The sequence below is a fragment of the Aotus nancymaae genome, unplaced genomic scaffold, assembly GCF_030222135.1.
Source record: "Aotus nancymaae isolate 86718 unplaced genomic scaffold, 86718_ANA_hifiasm-v0.15.2.pri h1tg000029l, whole genome shotgun sequence".
Lineage (NCBI taxonomy): Eukaryota > Metazoa > Chordata > Mammalia > Primates > Aotidae > Aotus > Aotus nancymaae.
This window is the reverse complement of record NW_026988442.1, coordinates 5583815-5603707: the sequence shown is the minus strand read 5'-3', so window position 1 is coordinate 5603707 and position 19893 is coordinate 5583815. Positions and strand designations below refer to the sequence as shown.

The window sequence follows — 19893 nt, the reverse complement described above, 5'->3', positions numbered from 1 at the left end:
ATTATTAGGTAAAAAGTTGAGAACAGAATGTCAAGAGACTTAAATGCTGGCTAATTAGTGTCTTTGAAAGTTATTTGAGCAGGAAAGTGATGTAGTAAAGTTCTATTTAATTGACAGCTGATTACAGAATGGACTGGCAGGGGAGTGTCTAGAAGTAATATCAATTGCAAATCATCCAAACAAGAGCTTAAAAGAGCTTGACCTGTAGATATTATGGCATACATGGAAAAAACAAGACACACAGAAGTAAGGAGACAGTTAAGGCCAGAGTTAAGGCCAAGTTGGTGAAAAAGTAATCATGGTTTTGGACTGTGAATTTTAAATCATTATAACTAGGCTCAAGCACATCTTTATTAAAGAAAATAGGAACCATTTCAATCAATACATTTTTGCCAACAAGAAATAAGTTTGTTTCTGTAGCATAAAAATCTGTGCTTTGGGATTTGATGACTCTTGGAAAGCATTTTCTGCATTCTGCTTGTTGTGGGCGCGTTTTCCTTGCAAAAAGTTGTTAAGATGCTTGAAGTAGTAGTTGGTTGGCAAGAGGTCAGGTGAATATGGTCAATGAGGAAAAACTTTGTAGCCCAACTTATTCAACTTTTGAAGTGTTGGTTGTGTGATGTGCAGCTGGGCATTGTTGTGAAAAACTGGGCCCTTCCTGTCCATCAATGCTGGCTGCAGGTGCTGCAGTTTTTGGTGCATCTCATGAATTTGCTGAGCACACTTCTCAGATGTAATGGGTTCGCCAGGATTCAGAAAGCTGTAGTGGATCAGACTGGCAACAGACCACCAAATAGTGGCCATGGCCTGTTTTTGGGGCAAGTTTGGCTTTGGGAAGTGCTTTGGAACAACTTCTAGGTCCAACCACTAAGCTGGTTGTTGTGGGTTGTCCTATAAAATCTGCTTTTCGTCACATGTCACAATTTCTATTAAGAAAAGGTTCATTGTTATATAGAAGAGAAGACGACACTTCAAAACTATGTTGGTTGTTTTTTATTTTTATTTTTTCACTTAGCTCATGAGGCACTGACTTAGCAAGTTTTATCACCTTTCCAATTTGCTTTAAATGCTGAATGACCATAGACTGGGTGATGTTGAGTTCTTTAGCAACTTCTCATGTAGTTGTAAGAGGATCAGCTTTGATGATTGCTCTCAGTTGGTCCTTGTCAACTTCTGATGGCCGGCCAGTATGCTTCTCATCTTCAAGGCTCTCTTCTTTGCAGAACTTTTTGAACCATCACTGTACTGTACGCTTGTTAGCAGTTCCTGGGCCAAATGTGTTGCTGATGTTGTGAGTTGTCTCCTCTACTTTACGACCCATTTTGAACTTGAATAAGAAAATCTTTCAAATTTGTCTTTTGTCTAACATCATTTCCATAGTCTAAAATACATATAAAATAAACAGCAAGTAATGTCATCCACAAAAAACCATAAAGCGAGAAATGCCCATTAAAATGATATATAACATAGCCACATTTAAGAATGTATTCCAATATCAAATGGCAAATTTCAACAATGCAAAAACTGCAATTACTTTTGCACCAACCTAATATAATGGGCAAAAAAGGGGAGACAGAATCACAGGTAACTCTGTGGTTTGCAAACCTGGCTGAGCTGATTTTAGTAATGGCAGATGATCAGTTAGATTCAGTAAACTAGAACATCGTTGTTGTCAGCATGATTGGAAAATACTTTTTGGAAATGTAGTATTATTTGGTTTAATTACAAATACTCCTTAAGGAGTTGTGTGCCAGGCAAGAGTCCTTTGGATATGATGAGTCAGACCCTCAAGGTTTATAAACAGATTTTTACAAATAAGATGTTTTGGGAAGCTTCACACTGTTTTAGAACACCTTAACGAAAGACAATTTGATTATATATTTGAATGATTCCTCCAAAGCATTCCAACAGAATGGGATAACTGTCCAAAAGAACTTTCTGCAGTGATGGAAATATTATTTGTCTATGTGGTCAAATATGGTCACCACTAGTCCCATGTGGCTTTTGAGCACTGGAAATGTGTCTAGTGCAACTAAGGAACTGGATTTTACATTTAACTTAAATGCAAATTGAAATATCCTCTCATTACCAGTGGCTACCATATTGGACAGTGCGATGCTAAAGGATCTCTAAGTCAGCATATTTTACAATATGTGGTTGTCATTTTAGTTCGAGGAAGATGTTTGCTTTAGCATGTGTGATTGAAATTCAAATTTAACTTGGTAACAAAAATTGCCATTTGAAAATAAATTGTCCATTTTCTGAGTCAACAAATATTTATTGTCTATTCTCTCTCTTTTTTTTTTTTTTTTTTTGAGATGGAGCCTCACTATGTCTTCAGGCTGGAGTGCAGTGGTGTGTTCTTGGCTCACTGCAACTTTCACCTCTCAGGTTCAAGTGATTCTCCTTTCTCAGCCTCCCACGTAGCTGGGACTACAGGCACGCACCACCACTCTCAGTTAATTTTTGTAGTTTTAGTACAGATGGGGTTTCACCGTATTGGCCAGGATGGTCTCAATCTCTTGACCTCGTGATCCGCCCGCTTCAGCCCCCCAAAGTGCTGGGATTACAGGCGTGAGCCACTGTGCCTGGCTTGTCTATCTTCTTTTAAGGTTAATGTTTGCTAAAGGTGGAAACATGGTTGTGGTCCAGCCCTCATGTGGCTCACAAAAAGGAAGGCATTAAAACAAAACCACACAATTGCAAATTGAGATGAGCATAATATAGTAGGAAAAAGCTCCTGCAAAAGATTATAATGGTGTTCTTACTTAAGTTGGAGATGGTGAATATGTGGTGGGAAAAGGCAGCATTTCAGCGGAAATGAGGGATTAGTTAGGAAAGAGTAAATGTAGGAATGTTTCTAGCAAAGGTCGGTCTTAACATGTCCAAAAGCATGCTATGTTTAAGGAACTGGAAGAAGGACGTTAGGGCATACGTGACTAGTATTTATGCTAGGGAAAGAAAGGAGAGTCTGTCTTAGGTTAAAATATTGTGTTTGTGAACTATTTCTTCAAAATGTGCAGCTTTGCATTGTTTGAGGATAACTATCCTTAGATAAACTGCAGCATTTTATTCTCCTCTTTCCCTTCTTACGAAAACAGGGAAGTTCTGAGTAATGCACTGAGTATTGTTCTCAATCTTCACTACCTGTCAGTTATGGAATTACGTGCTCAGTCCCTATGCCATGGGACATTGTACTATTTCCCTCTAGAATATGTGGAGTCTATTTCTTCACTCCTTTGTTACAGGGCTTGGCCATATGACTTGTTTTTACTAAAGGAATGGGAGTCAATATGATGTAAGCCTAGCATAAAAATGGCTTACAATACTTGGTTTGACCTCTTCCACTTCTTTCATCCTCTATGAAGAGAACCTGCTCTATGTATATGCTGGTTAACCATGAGGTGAAAACTTAAACCCAGCTGGCAGCCAAAGCTAAATACAGCGAATCTGAGATGAGATCAGATTAGCCCCCACCATCCTATAGATATTAGAGTGAAACAAAAGAAAGGTTTGTTATGAACCACTGAGTTCATTGGGTTATTTGTTATGCAGCATGATTACAACAAAAACCTGACTAATACAGAGAGATGTTCTTTATCTTCACTGGTTGATTGACTGATTATCTACCAAAATGCACCAGTGCTTGAAGTTTTATTTTTTATTTATTTTTTGTTTGTTAAAAGAATTTTAATCATAGGATGAAGAACTTGAGGCTGAGTATTTTTTAAGGGTTATTTGAAGCAGTGAGTGTCTCATACCAGTTTTACTTAAGTGGCCTTGATGATTATTCTGATGTAATTATTTTAGAGTGACTTGAGGATAATGAGGAAGGCAGAATGCATGTGATACGTGATACGTCTTTCCCATCCTGCAAGTTTTCTCCTTCATTTAACAAAGTCAGGGGATACACTGGGGAAATATGAGTGATACAGCTCTCCTGAGATCCTGAGATAGATCTCACACACTAGCAGGGGACATGAGCAATTAAATTATTAAGATAAAGCATGAGAAATATTATAATGGTGTAAGGCTGCTCCAGGCATCACTCAAAAGCCATTCCTACCAGACATTTTTCTTTTCTTAAATAAGTCAATGTAACTGAATAGTATGTTGTATTTGCAATTATTTTTTCTAATTATTTCCTTCCTGAACGCAAATTAGCCCCTATCTTTAGCTCTCAGAAACTTCAGTATCTTGGTCCTCACTTCCCTACCCTTATACCCACGCATGTATTTTTAAGTTGGTGGAAACATTTTTAAGTTGGCTACTTCAGTTTGTACTTAATAATTTTTATACTCTAATTCCCCTTAAGTCTCTTACTAGGATTTTAGGGTTTCTACCTCTCGTTATTATTTCTGACAAAGAAATGTGGAACCCATCTTCTTCATTTATAAAAGCATCACTGTGATTATATTCCACTGAACGAATAATTCTTTAATTTTATGTGACAGAATTGATCAAGTGTCTGTCTGTGACTCTTTCACATGAGGTCTGTAAGTCTTTGCTAATTTATTTCTTTTGTGTCAGCTATTCATAGACTATTCCTTAAGGTTTAGAAGTTAGCACAAAAAGTTTTTTTTTAAGATCTTTTATAAACCATTTATAGACTTTGACATAAATTCTGTTGAAGGGAAATGAAATAAATGCCTAGTACTATTCTACTGAATTGTAGATGATGGAAGAGGGAAGGTATGTGAGTCAAAGTAATTTCTTAACTATTTTTAGTTTTTGACAAGATCCCCTTAGGGATCCCTTTTGTCTTGTTACCTACGTAATTTGGGTGGAACATATAGATCTGTAGAAGTTAGGAAGAAATACCAAAGGCTTGGATCAGTGATCAGCTTCTTATATGACCCCATATGATTTCCCTGTCTTTTTTAAATCATGATAGGCCCATTCCTTCTTGGGAGCAGCATAAAGTTGAATCTTGCTTTTATACTCAGTCTGACAATGTCTCTCTTTTAACCAGAAGTTTAGATCATCCATATTCAAAGTGATTACCAATATGATTGCATTAAAATCTGTCTTCTTGTTTCTATTTTTCCATATGCTGTTTTTTAATTTCCTTTTTCTTTCTCTTAAATTAATATTTTTATGATTTTATCTCTTCTATTGACTTATTATTTATACCTCTTTCTACATTTTTTTTTGGTAATGTAAAAAAATTTTTTGCCCTGGGGTTTACAGCATGTTAATTAATCTGAGCCTACCTTCAACCAATATTATACCACTTCATATGTATGAAAAACAACATTATATTCCCAATTTATCCTAATTATGAAGAAATAAAGACATGCTAATATTGCCATATGTTATGCTTTTGATATGCATTGTCACTATTTTTGCATTAGTTTTTTCTTATAGCAATTACAAATAGGAAAAAATTATTTTACCTTTGTTTATTCCATTTCAAGTGCTTTTTCTTTCTTTAGAGCTAAGTTTTTAACTGTTATTATATTACTTCCTATACAGTAGAGTATTTTTGTTAACAATGAATTCCATTAGTTTTTGTCTAAGAAAGTTTTTCTTTCTTCTTCCCTTTTGAAAGATATTTTTTCTGGGTTTGGAATTCTGATCAGACAGGTTTTTTGTTTCAGCACTTTACAGATGCCATTCCCTTGTCTTCTCGCTTGCTTGGTTTCTGATAAGAAATCTTATCTTTAATTCCACTGCAGAGAATGTGTCTTTTTCCTCTGGCTGTCATCAATATTTTCTCTATATATTTGATTTTCAGCAGTTTGAATATGATTTCCCTAGCATTGTGTTTGTGTATAAGTATGTGGGTGTGTGTGTGTGTGTTGGTATTTATCTTGCTTGATGTTCTCTGAGCTTATTGGATCTGTTGTTTGTTGTCTTATGTCTGTTTTGGAAAACACTTAGGCAATAGTTACTCAAAAAATTTAAAAAGAAATCTAAAATTTATGGTGACCTTAGATTGGCATTTCTCCCAAGTATCTGGTGTTAGCAAACTCATATATTCTCTGGAAAAAAGGACATTTTATCATGTCTATCAGATGAATACTTCCTATTACAAAGTTCCTAGGAGCATGAATTTAACGCCCCAAATCACCAAATGGATGAGAGAAAAAGCTACCATCAGGGAGGCCAGAGTATCATAAGAGTAAGAATGAGAACAAGAGACTGTCAAAATGACAAAAGATTTCAACTGAATTCAACTGAAATATATAATAATTGAAACTGTAAACTTAATGAAATGTTAAACGATATCATGTATTATAGGAAAAATAAACTGGAATGTAAAAGTGAGTGACACAGATAAAATGATGGAAAAGATACAAAAGATAGAAGAAAAGGATTAAAGAAAAAATATTTAATATACTTATAAATGGATTTCTAGAATAATAAAACATGAAGAATGGAAAAAACACACAATATTTGAAGAGATAATGACTATTTTCCAGAATCGATGTAAAGCATGAATTATCTGTTCCAGGAAGCCCAATGAATCTCAAGTAGAATAAATAGAAGAAAACATATACTTAGACACAATATTATAAAACTGTAAGACCAAAGATAAGAAAATTAAAAGCAGCCAAGGAAAAAGGGGAAACTCCTTACAATGACAAAAATAAGGTTACAAACTGACTTTTGACAGCAACAATATGGAAACTATAGAATCATATTGTCAACTTTCTGAGACAAAATTACTGCCAATCTAAAACTGAATATTCCATAAACCCATCTCTCCAGGACAAAGAAAAAAATAAACATAAAATATATTACTTATAAATTTCAATTAAAAAAATTCTAAGATACTCATTTTTGGAAAAATCAAAATCTCAAACAGAAGCTCTTTTGCAAAAAACTGCAAGCCAAAAATATGGTACACATTTATCTAAATAAACATTTACTACAGAAACAAATATCTAATTTACAGGTTAGAAAAATAAGATAAAATGTTGAATAAGAAAATGAAAAGAGATATAAGTGGCAAATAATTCTAAGGCATTGTTTTGGTCTCATGGATAAATATATTGATTATATTGAGTTAAATTTCCTTATTTAATATTTTAGGGCAATCACTAAAGAGAAAAAGTAATAGAAAGATCCAATGGGGAAGAATTAATAGTAAAGAAAGTAAGAAAAGAAAGGGAGAAATGAAAACAAAAAAAGCACAAAATAAGATAAAATAAGAAAATGAATCTAAATACACTAGTAATTAAATAAATGGTTTTAGCCAATTCCAGAATAATAGTCTGAGCTGGGCATGTTGTGATGTGTATGTAGTCCTAGTTATTCAGAAGGCTGAGGTGGGAGAATTGCTTGAGCCAAGGCATTTGCATGGACAACATAGCAAGACCTAGTCTCTCTCAAAAAATATGTATAGAAAAAAGAACATAGCAATATATTGCCTACATATGACATAATTACAATTTAAGAGCATAGGAAGTTTAAAAAAGTGGATGGAAGATGTACTAGGCAAACACTAAGCAAAAATCAACTGTGAGCATGGCAACAGAAGAAAAATAAAATCGTACAAAGATTGGAAAGGAATAAACAAATACATCATTGTCCATAGATGCTGTAATTGTCTACTGGAAAATCTGAAAGAAACAATAGGAAAATGATTAGAATTAATAACAGCTTAACAAAGAAAGATGCTAGATGCCAAATTAATATATAAAGTAATTGACATTTCTATATATTAACAGAAAATAAAAGATAAAATTCAAAAGGTGACTTTTATCATAGTAATTCTATGTAAGTGTATTTATATCTCTTTATCCATCAATCATTCTGTCTATATTATCTATTCTGGATGATAAATTATATCATAGGATACTTGGAATTAAATCTAAATTCAGTAAGGGACTTTTTGAAGAAAAGTATACAATTTTATTGAAAGACAAAGAAAAAAACTATGGAGAGAATATACTATGTTTGTGGAAGGCAAGTATTGATATTTTTAGGATATCAAGTCTTGTCTAAATAATCTATAGATCCTGTACTGTTCTGATGAAAGCACAGCAAGGTATTTTGCAGAACTTTACAAGCTGTTTCTAAACTTTATATGAAAGAGCAAAGGGTTAAGAATATCCAGGAGACTTCTAAAGAATATAAGTAAGGTATGCGTGGATGGGTGGCGTGAGGACTTACCCTTTAATATATCAAGATTTATTGTAGAACTATTTAAATTAGACAAAGTGGTATGGTACAAGGATAAACAAAGAGAAAAATATGAAAAGAACAGAGAAGAATTCATATAAAGTCCTATATATAACAGAGCTGTCAATGTATATAAGTGAGAATGGGGTGAATTATTCACTGAGGCAATCAGCTATCCATAAGGAAAAGAAAAAGAAGTTGTATATTTAACCTCACACCATGAAAAATTGCTTATTTTATAGACTCTACTACTTCTGAGAGGCTTTCTCCTTCACAATGACCAATGGGACAATGACAAATGTCTTTGCTTTTATCCAAGATAAGAGGTTTTCCTAGAGAGTCATAGTGGAAACACCCTAAATAAACTGAAGCTACTAAAGAGTAGCAAACTGATTCAGCGGTTCAGCAGTTGATTGTGACATAAAAGGGATTTACAAATACAGGATTAAATTCCCTGGTGATTGTAATATTTTGGAACCCTAGTCACTTTTAAGTACACGTCTATCCTTTAAGGAAAGCTTAAGTGGTAATGTTGCTGGTTCACCAAGTGAATTCTGGCAAGTCTTACAAGTACATTTGTAAACTGTAATTATATTATTAAATGTGAAGCTGTACAATTTGCTGCTTTGAAAATAATACTTAGGTAAAAAGCTATCCTCCCTTCTTCTACTAAATATTGACTGGAATTGGAGAAGTAATTTTTTTCACACCTGGTTGATGAATTCAAGTGACAAGTTTTATGTTTTGTTGGAGACTGACATTTTCTCAGAGGAGGTAAGACATTCTTCTTCTCTGTAAGGTCCTCTTGGCTATAAAACAAGCCATTTATGGTGTGGAAGAAGGAGAAAATTTGTCAGAGATATTGGAAACACTCGAAGGAATAACCAAAACCTGACCAAGACGAATGTTGAACAAGCCCTGTTTTGAGTTCCACCTGGCTGAGATGAGGATATTTTAATAAGTGGTCTAGTCAAGAGTGAAATAATGAATAGGAGATGCCTTGTCTTTTTGGGAACTAAAAAAAAGTTTGTACAAATACAGTACACAACACATATTATAAAAATTCAATTAGATTTTTCCCATAAGCCTAATAGACATGGTATGCAAATATACTTCTCAGCTACATGTTTTTATGATATCTTTATGTGTCACCTCTAGGGATAGCCTGCAACAGAACCATCTGGGGCATTTTTTTGTTGCATCCATATTTTAGTCATAATTAGAAAAACTTTTATTATAGTCACATTATAAAAGAATTTATACATGCTTATTTCTAGTACTTGTATAATATCATTTTTTTATAGTAGATTCCCTGATCTGGTAGTAGTTTATTTTTATGTAAGGTGTGAGATAGGGTTTTAATCTTAGCTGTTTTCAAATGGTAAACCAGTTGGCCCAGCACCATTTATTAATAGTTCATCTTTGGCCTAATTGTTTCAGAAATCATCTTTACCATGTACTAAAGTTCTGTGATTACTTTGTTCTGTTTTTGGACTATCTATTCTATTCCATTGTCCATGATATTGCTGTAAAAATGCATCAAAATTGTCTGATAAAGAAACTTTATGAGTAGGTCTGAAAATTAGCATTTTAGATAAATTGCCCAGGTGATTTTCATGCCCACATAGTTGTTCTTTTCCAACTTCTTCAGGAATTTCAACAAATTTTCTTATTACCTTAAGAAAGCAGATTATTAAACTGTTCTACCAAAAGACATATGCATTTGCATGTTCACTGCAGCATTATTCATAATAGCAAAGATACGGAATCAATCTAGGTACCCACCAATAGTGGATTGGATCAAGAAAATATGGTACATTGACAGCATGTTATGCAGTCACAAAAAGAATAAAACCATGTCCTTCGTAGCAACATGGATGTAGCTGGAGGCCATTAATCTAAGTGACTTAATGCAGGAACAGAAAACTGAATATCACATGTTCTCATTTAGAAGCTAAACATTGGGTACCCATAGACATAAATATGGCAACAATAAACACTGAGGACTGCTAGAGATGGGAGGGAAAAAGAGAGGAAAGGGGGGCACCAGTTAGAAAACCAACTGATGGCTACTATGCTCAGTACTTGGGTGATATGATCATGCATACCCCAAACCTAAGCCTCATGCAATATATTCAGGTAAAAACAAACCCTAAATATATACCCACTAAATGCAAAATAAAGGGGGAATATATGCCACCTGGAAATCAACCAGGGCTGGAAGATCTATTTCCCAGAAGGCTCATTTATGTGGCTGGCAGATTAGTTCTACCTATTGGCAGGAAGCCTCAGTTCTCCAACAGCCTAGAAAAAAGAAACATAGCTTGACATTGTACTCTAGAGTAACAAAGTTGATAAATAATAAAAACAGAGAGAGAAAGAAGGAGAGAACTATAGTAGAAGTAAAAATGCTAAAAATGAATAGTAATAAAAATTATATCTGGAAGGTGAATGGACAGACAAAATGCCATATATCTATATAATGGCATACTATTAACAAATGAAAATGAATAAACTCTTATATATTAAGGATGAATCTCAAAAACATTATGTGAACTGAAAGCACCCAGACAACATCATCATATTTTATGATTTCATATTCATGAAATGTTCAGAAAAAGCAAATAGAATAGTGGCTGCTTGAGCCTGTGCTGGAAAAAGATATTAACTGTAAATGGTCATGAGACATCCTGTTGGGAAGATAGAATGTTCTAGAACTGATTTTTGGTGATGATTGCACCATTTGATAAATGTAGTAAAAATCATTGAATCGTGCATTTAAAATGGATGAATTATATAAATACATGAAATATATCTCAACAAAGTTGTTTAAAAATGAATATAAAAAATAACTGCAAGTAATACTCTCATAGTATCATTAATCATAATAGTACAGATAAATATAAAATACCAATTGCTCTGAGAAGAGAGAATTTAGGTGATAGTAAGATTTGTGACACTGTTTACAACAAACTTTTAAAATGTACTGTTTTTCTTGATAACATGTAAAATACATGTTAATTGTGAACATTTTAGAAAATATAGATGTATACAATGAAGAATGTACAAATTACCAGTATTCATCATTGCCCAGGATAACTATCATTAATATTCATGTCTATATTTCCAGATTTTCTTTACAATTTTTTAAACTAAATTTAAATGTGCATAAATTTGTATAATTTTCATAAAGCTAACTGGAAGCTTTTTAATGATGTATTGAAGAAATTGTTATGGATTATGTGATTTTATGTATGAAAGTGTTAACTAAACAATAAGGGTTTGAACTGAACTTTGAAAGAAGTATTGAAGAAATATAAAAATGGCTGGTTCCACTGCAGGTGATCTCCAGGCAAGCAGGGTCTGGAGTGTACCTCCAGCAGTCCTGCAGCAGAGGGGCCTGTTAGAAGGAAAACTAAAAAAACAGAAGGAAATAACTTCAATATCAACAAAAAGGATGTCCACTCAGAGAACCCATCCAAAAGTCACCAACTACAAAGACCACAGGTAGATAAATCCACAAAGATGGGAAGAAACCAGTGCAAAAAGGATGAAAACACTCAAAAACAGAACACCTCTCCTCCTCCAAGGGATCACAACTCCTCACCAGCAAGGGAACAAAGCTGGATGGAGAATGAGTCTGATGAATTGACAGAAACAGGCTTCAGAGGGTGGCTAATAACAAACTTCTCTGAGCTGAAAGAACATGTTCTAACTGAATGCAAAGAAACTAAGAACATTGAGAAAAGGTTTGATGAAATGCTAACGAGAATAAACAGCTTAGAGAAGACTATAAATGACCTGATGGAGCTGAAAAACACAACATGAGAACTTCGTGAAGCATACACAAGTTTCAATAACTGAATTGACCAAACAGAAGAAAGGATATCAGAGATTGAAGGTCAACTCAATGAAATAAAATGAGAAGGCAAGATTAGAGAAAAAAGAGTGAAAAGAAATGAACAAAGCCTCCAAAAATATGGGATTACGTGAAAAGACCTAATCTACATTTGATAGGTGTACCTGAATGTGATGGAGAGAATGAATCCAAGCTGGAAAACACTTTTCAGGATATTATCCGGGAGAACTTCCCCAACCTAGCAAGGCAGGCCACTATTCAAGTCCTGGAAATACAGAGAATACCACAAAGATACTCCTCAAGAAGAACAACCCCCAAGGCTCATAATCGTCAGATTCACCAGGGTTGAAATGAAGGAAAAAATGCTAAGGGCAGACAGAGAGAAAGGTCAGGTTACCCACAAAGGGAAGCCCATCAGACTCACCACAGATTTCTAAGCAGAAACCCTGCAAACCAGAAGAGTGGGGTCCAATATTCAACATCGTTAAAGAAAAGAACTTTCAACCTAGAATTTTATATCCAGCCAAACTAAGCTTGATAAATGAAGGAGAAGTAAAACCCTTTACGAACAAGCAATTGCTGAGAGATTTTGTCACCACCAGACCTGCCTTACAAGAGCTCCTGAAGAAGCACTAAACATAGAAAGGAACAACCAGTACCAGCCGCTGCAAAAACATACCAAATGGTAAAGACCATTGACACAATGAAGAAACTGCATCAACTAACAGGCAAAACAACCAGCTAGCATCAAAATGGCAGGATCAAATTCACACATACCAATGTTAACCTTAAACGTAAATGGGCTAAATGCCCCAATCAAAAGACGCAGACTGGCAAATTGGATAAAAAGTCAAAACCCATCAGTGTGCTGTATCCAGGAAACCCATCTCACGTGCAAGGACACACATAGGCTCAAAATAAAGGCATGGAGGAAGATTTACCAAGCAAATGGAGAGCAAAAAAAAGCGGGAGTTGCAATCCTAGTCTCCAATAATATAGACTATAAACCAACAAAGATCAAAAGAGACAAAGAAGGGCATTACATAATGGTAAAAGGATCAATGCAACAAGAAGAGCTAATGATCCTAAATATATACACGCCCAATACAGGAGCACCCAGATACATAAAGCAAGTTCTTAACAACCTACAAAGAGACTTAGACTCCCACACGATAATAGTGGGAGACTTTAACACTCCACTGTTAATATTAGACAAATCAATGAGACAGAAAATTAACAAATATATCCAGAACTTGAACTCAGATCTAGATCACACAAACCTAATAGACACCTACAGAACTCTCCACCCCAAATCCACAGAATATACATTCTTCTCAGCACCACATCACACCTACTCTAAAATTGACCACATAACTGAAAGTAAATCACTCCTCAGCAAATGCAGAAGAACAGAAATCATAACAGTCTCTCAGACCACAGTGCAATCAAATTAGAACTCAGGATTAAGAAACTAACTCAGAACCGCACAACTTCATGGAAACCGAACAACTGGCTCTTGAATGTTGACTGGATAAGCAATGAAACGAAGGCAGAAATAAAGATTTTCTTTCAAACCAATGAGAATGAAGACACAATGTACCAGAATCTCTGGGACACATTTAAAGCAGTGTCTAGAGGGAAATTTATAGCAATAAATGCCCACATGAGAAGCAATAAAATATCTGAAATTGACACCCTACCATCAAAATTGAAAGAGCTAGAGGAGCAAGATCAAAAAACTCACCAGGTAGCAGAAGACAAGAAATAAATAAGATCAGAGCAGAACTGAAGGAGATAGAGACACAAAAAAACACTTTAAAAAATCAATAAATCCAGGAGCTGGGTTTTTGAAAAGGTCAACAAAATAGAACATTAGCCACATTAATAAAAAGAAGAATCAAATAGATGCAGTAAAAAATGATACAGGGGATATCACCACTGACTCCACAGAAAAACTACTATCAGAGATTACTACAAACAACTCTATGCACATAACCAGTAAACCTGGAAGAAATGGATAAATTCCTGGACACTTGCACTCTCCAAGCCTAAAACAGGAAGAAGTCAAAACCTTCAATAGATCAATAACAAGGGCTAAAGTTGAGGCAGCAATTAATAGCCTACCAACCAAAAAAAGCCCAGGTCCAGATGAGTTCACAGCCGAATTCTACCAGACATACAAAGAGGAGCTGGTACCACTCCTTCTGAAACTATGTCCAAACAATCCAAAAAGAGAGAATCCTTCCCAAATCATTTTATAAGACCAACATCATCCTGATAACAAAAGCCCAGCAGAGACTCAACCAAAAAAGAAAATTTCAGGCCATTACCAATGATGAACATAGATGCAAAAATCTTCAATAAAATACTGGCAAACCGACTGCAACAGCACATCAAAAAGCTTATCCATCACGATCAAGTAGGCTTCATCCCGGAGATGCAAGGCTGGTTCAACATACACAAGTCTATAAACGTAATTCACCACATAAACAGAACCAAAGACAAAAACCACATGATTATCTCCATAGATGCAGAGAAGGTCTTAGACAAAATTCAACAGCCCTTTATGCTAAAAACTCTCAATGAACTAGGTATCGATGGGACATATCTCAAAATATTAAAAGCTATTTATGACAGACCCACAGCCAATATCATACTAAGTGGGCAAAAACTGGAAGCATTCCCTTTGAAATCTGGCACTAGACAAGGATGCCCTCTCTCACCACTCTTACTCAATATAGTATTAGAAGTTCTAGCCAGAGAAATCAGGCAAGAGAAAGAAATAAAGTGTATTCAATTAGGAAAGGAAGAAGTCAAATTGTCTCTATCTGAAGATGACATGATTGTATCTTTAGAAAACACCATCATCTCAGTTCAAAATCTCCTGAAACTGATAAGCAACTTCAGCAAAGTCTTAGGACACAAAATCAAGTGCAGAAATCACAAGCATTCCTATACACCAATAACAGACTTAAAGAGAGCCAAATCAAGAATTAACTGCCATTCACAAATGCCACAAAGAGAATAAAATACCTGGGAATACAACTAACAATGGGTGTAAAGGACCTCTTCAAGGAGAACTACAAACCACTGCTCAAGGAAATGAGAGAGGACACAAACAGATGGAAAAACATTCCATGCACACGGTTAGGAAGAACAAATATTGTGAAAATGGCCATATTGCCCAAAGTAATTTATAGATTCAATGCTATCCCCATCAAGCTACCTATGACCCTCTTCACAGAACTGGAAAAAAAAACACCTTAAACTTCATATGATACCAAAAGAGAGCCTGCGTAGCCAAGACAATTCCAAGCAAAAAGAACAAAGCTGGAGGCATCACATCACGCTACCTGACTTCAAACTATACTACAAGGCTACAGTAATCAAAACAGCATGGTACTGGTACCAAAACAGAGATACAGACCAACGGAACAGAACAGAGGCCTCAGAGGCAATGCCACACATCTACAATTATCTGATCTTTGACAAACCTGACAAAAGCAATGGGGAAAGGATTCCCTCTTTAATAAATGGTGTTGGGAAAACTGGCTAGCCATGTGCAGCAAGCAGAAATTGGACCCCTTCCTGACACCTTGCACTAAAATTAACTTCAGATGGATTAAAGACTTGAACATAAGACCTAACACCATAAAAACCCTAGAAAAAAACCTAGGCAAAACCATTCAGGACCTAGACATAGGCAGGGACTCTATGACTAAAACACCAAAAGCATTGGCAACAAAAGCCAAAATAGACTAATGGGATCTAATTAAACACCAGAGCTTCTGCACAGCAAAAGAAACAATCATTAGAGTGACCTGGCAACCAACAGAATGGGAAAAAATTTTTGCAATCTACCCATGTGACAAAGGGCTAATATCCAGAATCTAGAAATAACTAAAGCAGATTTACAAGAAAAATACAAACAAACCCATTCAAAAGTGGGCAAAGAATATGAACAGACACTTTTCAAAAGAAGACATACATGAGGTCAACAAACATATGAAAAAATGCTCATCATCACTGGTCGTTAGAGAAATGCAAATCAAAACCACATTGAGATACCATCTCATGCCAGTTAGAATGGCAATCATTCAAAAATCTGGAAACAACAGATGCTGGTTAGGATGTGGAGAAATAGGAACACTTTTACACTGTTGGTGGGAGTGTAAATTAGTTCAACCATTGTGGAAGACAGTGTGGCGATTCCTCAAGGACCTAGAAATAGAAATTCCATTTGACTCAGCAATCCCGTTACTGGGTATATATCCAAAGGATTATAAATCATTCTATTATAAAGACACATGCACACATATGTTCATTGTGGCACTGTTAACTATAGCAAAGACCTGGAACCAACCCAAATGCCCATTGATGATAGACTGGACAAGGAAAATGTGGCACATATACACCATGGAATACTACACAGCCATAAAAAGCGATGAGTTGGTGTCCTTTGTAGGGACATGGATGAATCTAGAAACCATCATTCTCAGCCAACTGACACAAGAACAGAAAATCAAACACCTCATCTTCTCACTCATATGCAGGTGTTGAACAATGAGAACACATGGACACAGGGAGGGCAGCATCACACACTGGGGTCTGTTGGGGGGAAATAGGGGAGGGACAGCAGGGAGTAGGGAGGTTGGGGAGGGATAACATGGGGAAAATGCCAGATATAGGTGATAGGGGGATGGAGGGAGCAAACCACATTGCCATGTATGTACCTATGCAGCAATCCTGCATGTTCTGCACATGTACCCCAGAACGTAAAGTGCAATATATATATATATACACACACACACACACACACACATAAATGGCTGGTTTGACAATGTCGAAGCCAATGTAGTTGGTAAATATGAGTCAGATAATTGAATTCTCCCTTACTGTGACACTGAAATTAACCTTAGATTCTCTAATCCAAGGCAGTCATTTCATAGAAGGGGAGAACAAGGCCCAGAAAGCTTGTGAGTTTTCAAAGCTCGCCCAACAATGGGATCAGAGCAAAGAAAATATCCCCTCGCTCTCTGCTTACGTTCTTAACCTTGAACTTGTGGTAGGTCTGGAGTTGTGGGAAAAACGTGAAGACCACTTAATGGAATTTCCTGCTGTTCTTGCACAGGGTTCCCTATTGTGAACTCCTCCAGTGTCTGTAGATGCTTCTTCTTGTGGAGAGTGAATTTAGACCTTTGCAGGGATGGGGTCACTTTAGCTTGCAGTTTATTTTTGTCTTACTGTAGGTTGTCTCTCTCAGTAGAACAGGCTGTCTTCTTTACCTTTCCTCATTGGCCTGCATTTAGAATCAGTAGTCAGTAGGATCAGATCTGAGAGAGCTGTTTGTTAATAAACCTTTGGAAGTCATGAAAATGACATCATAACTTTTTTTCATGGGTGAGATATCCTGAGATTGCTATTAAAGAAAATAACGATACTTGTCATATATTTCCTCTAAATAAATCTGGCTTTAATAGCAAAAGTCCCTGTTTTTTTCACTTCTGTTTATTTTCAGTCACTCAAACTGACACGTGCTGTCAATATCTCCTCAGTGTAAGTGTAAGCAGAAGTATTTAAAGAAAGTGGTATTGTTTTATTTTGGGGTTAGCAATTTTCCAGGGCCCACTGGAAGAAGTGCTTAGTTCTAAAGAATCACACGTGTTTGCTTTGTTCTAAATATAGGCTAAACAGAATGCAGTAGAGCCTGAAGGCTTCAGACCAAAGCATTTGGAATATTAAAAAAAAAAAAAAAATCAAGGGAAGCAATATCTCCTGCCGTGAACTAAACAAATAAGCAGGTTTCTACTAAATGCAGGAAACAAACTGATGGAGATCAGATTTTCCTTTCAAATCTTTTAGTGGCTTTTTGAAATTTTTCATTTAAGACTAAAACCAATGTCAGCCTCCAGTGCTACAGTAACTCATTGCTGTATTGGTAAATGGTAACCAGTGTGTGGTCTTGCTGGACCGTGGGGAAGGGCTGCAATGTAATGGATGTGACTGCTTTAAAAAAGCAGATTATTAGGATTTTTTTCTTAGAGCTCTGCCCTTTAGAATAGTTGGTGCATGATTCTGGCATAATGCCAAAGAGCTTCTAATGTAAGTCTTTTTGCCTTTGGACTACATTTCCAGGAGAAGGGGAGGGATGCATGTAACATGTGGTATTAATATTATTAAGTTCCATTTTATATTGTTTCTGCAACTGGAAGTTATGGATCCTTGTGGCTATAGACATTGTCATATCTATGCAAGTGCTCTAAAATATGTATCTCAAATTTTAAGAATGGTATAAGAAAAAAATAACATGAACATATACCTGATAGAAAATCAACTTCTGTATTAGTTTGTTAGTGCCGCTGTAACAAAGTACTACAAATTGAGTGGATTGAGCAACTATTTATTGTCTCACAGTTGTGGAGGCTGGAAGTCAAAGATCAAGGTGCTGGCAGGGTTGGTGCCATCTGAGAGCTGCAAGGGAGAACTTACTCCATGCCTCTTTCCTGGCTTCTGGTTGTTTGCGGAAATCTTTGGCATTCCTTTGCTTGTAGATACCAAGGACCTCTGCCACTATCTTCACATGGCGTTCTCTTTAGGTGCATGTCTGTCTTTGTGTCTAAATTTCCTCTTCTAATAGGGACATCAGTCACATTAGATTGAGGCCCACCCTGATAACTTCATCTTAACCTGATTATCTGCAAAGGTAACTTTCCAAACAAGGTCACATTCGTAGTTACTGGTAGTTGGATTTCAATATCTTCTTGAGGGACACAATTCAACCCAGAACATCTAAATAAGCACTGCTGGTCTGAGTTCATAATTGGGATAAAGGAAAGTAGCACTATTTTAATTGTCCTGTTCTCAAGAGAAAGCAAAGAGATGACTTAATATTCATATATTGGTGCCAAGAGAAGGCCAAACAGTGTCATGGCAGGACTCCTCAGAGGAAACCTATTTCATAGTAGTGGCAGTAAAGAACAGTGGTGATATGTGGTAGAACAGACATAATGAGTCCTAAGTAACCTACATCATAAAAGGCATATTCATGAAATAGCTTAAAGTAGCAATTTATATGATTTATATGCATTGCTACCTAGAATATGACTTATGAGTAAGTTTTGAATCCAGGTTATGGTAGCTAATTTGGCATAACTATATTAGGGGGAGGAGCTTATGTTTTTTTGTTTAGTTTTGATTTTTTTGAGACAGTCTTGCTTTGTTGCCCAGGCTGGAGCACAGAGACGTGATCTTGGCTTATTGCAACTTCCGCCTCCTGGGTTCAAGTGATTCTCCTGCCTCAGCCTCCCTAGTAGCTGAGACTACAGGTGCACACCACCATGCCTGGCTAATTTTCTGTATTTTTTTTTTTCTATTTTTTTAGAGACGAGGTTTCATCATGTTAGCCAGGATGGTCTCAATCTCCTGATCTCGTTATCCACCCACCTCTGCCTCCCAAAATGCTGGGATTACAGACATGAGGCATCGTGCCCAGCCTATGTTTTTCTTAAAGCGAAAGTTAAATGCAGAGAAAATAGTTGAAATTCACACTTTAATAATTGTAGTAACAATGATAGATGTCATTTATTAAAAGCCTTCTTTATGTCAGGCATTATATAAGCTCCTAACCCTCTTTAGCATTTATCCAAGTTATTATAATCCCTGTTTGGTAGATGGAAAATTTGATGGGATTGGCTTTTGAATCATTTCTATCTAAACTCAAAGTCTATATTCTTTCCCATTACATTTTCACATTTTTCTGACTTTACCTAAGATTCATGCAAATAAGATGAGCATCTCTCAGTGAGCATATCTTAGACCTTGGCTTTGAATATCCAGAGTTCTTTTTCTCTTTAAACCATGAGTCATCTCTCCTAATCAGGTAAAATCAAAGGACCATGAAATAT

General features: G+C 35.8%; 1 pseudogene; it reads right to left on the bottom strand.

Moving 5' to 3' along the window:
• Positions 1-353: 353 nt before the first annotated feature.
• Positions 354-1378, bottom strand: LOC135276956 (histone-lysine N-methyltransferase SETMAR-like; annotated as a pseudogene).
• Between the last annotated feature and the right edge of the window lie 18515 nt (positions 1379-19893).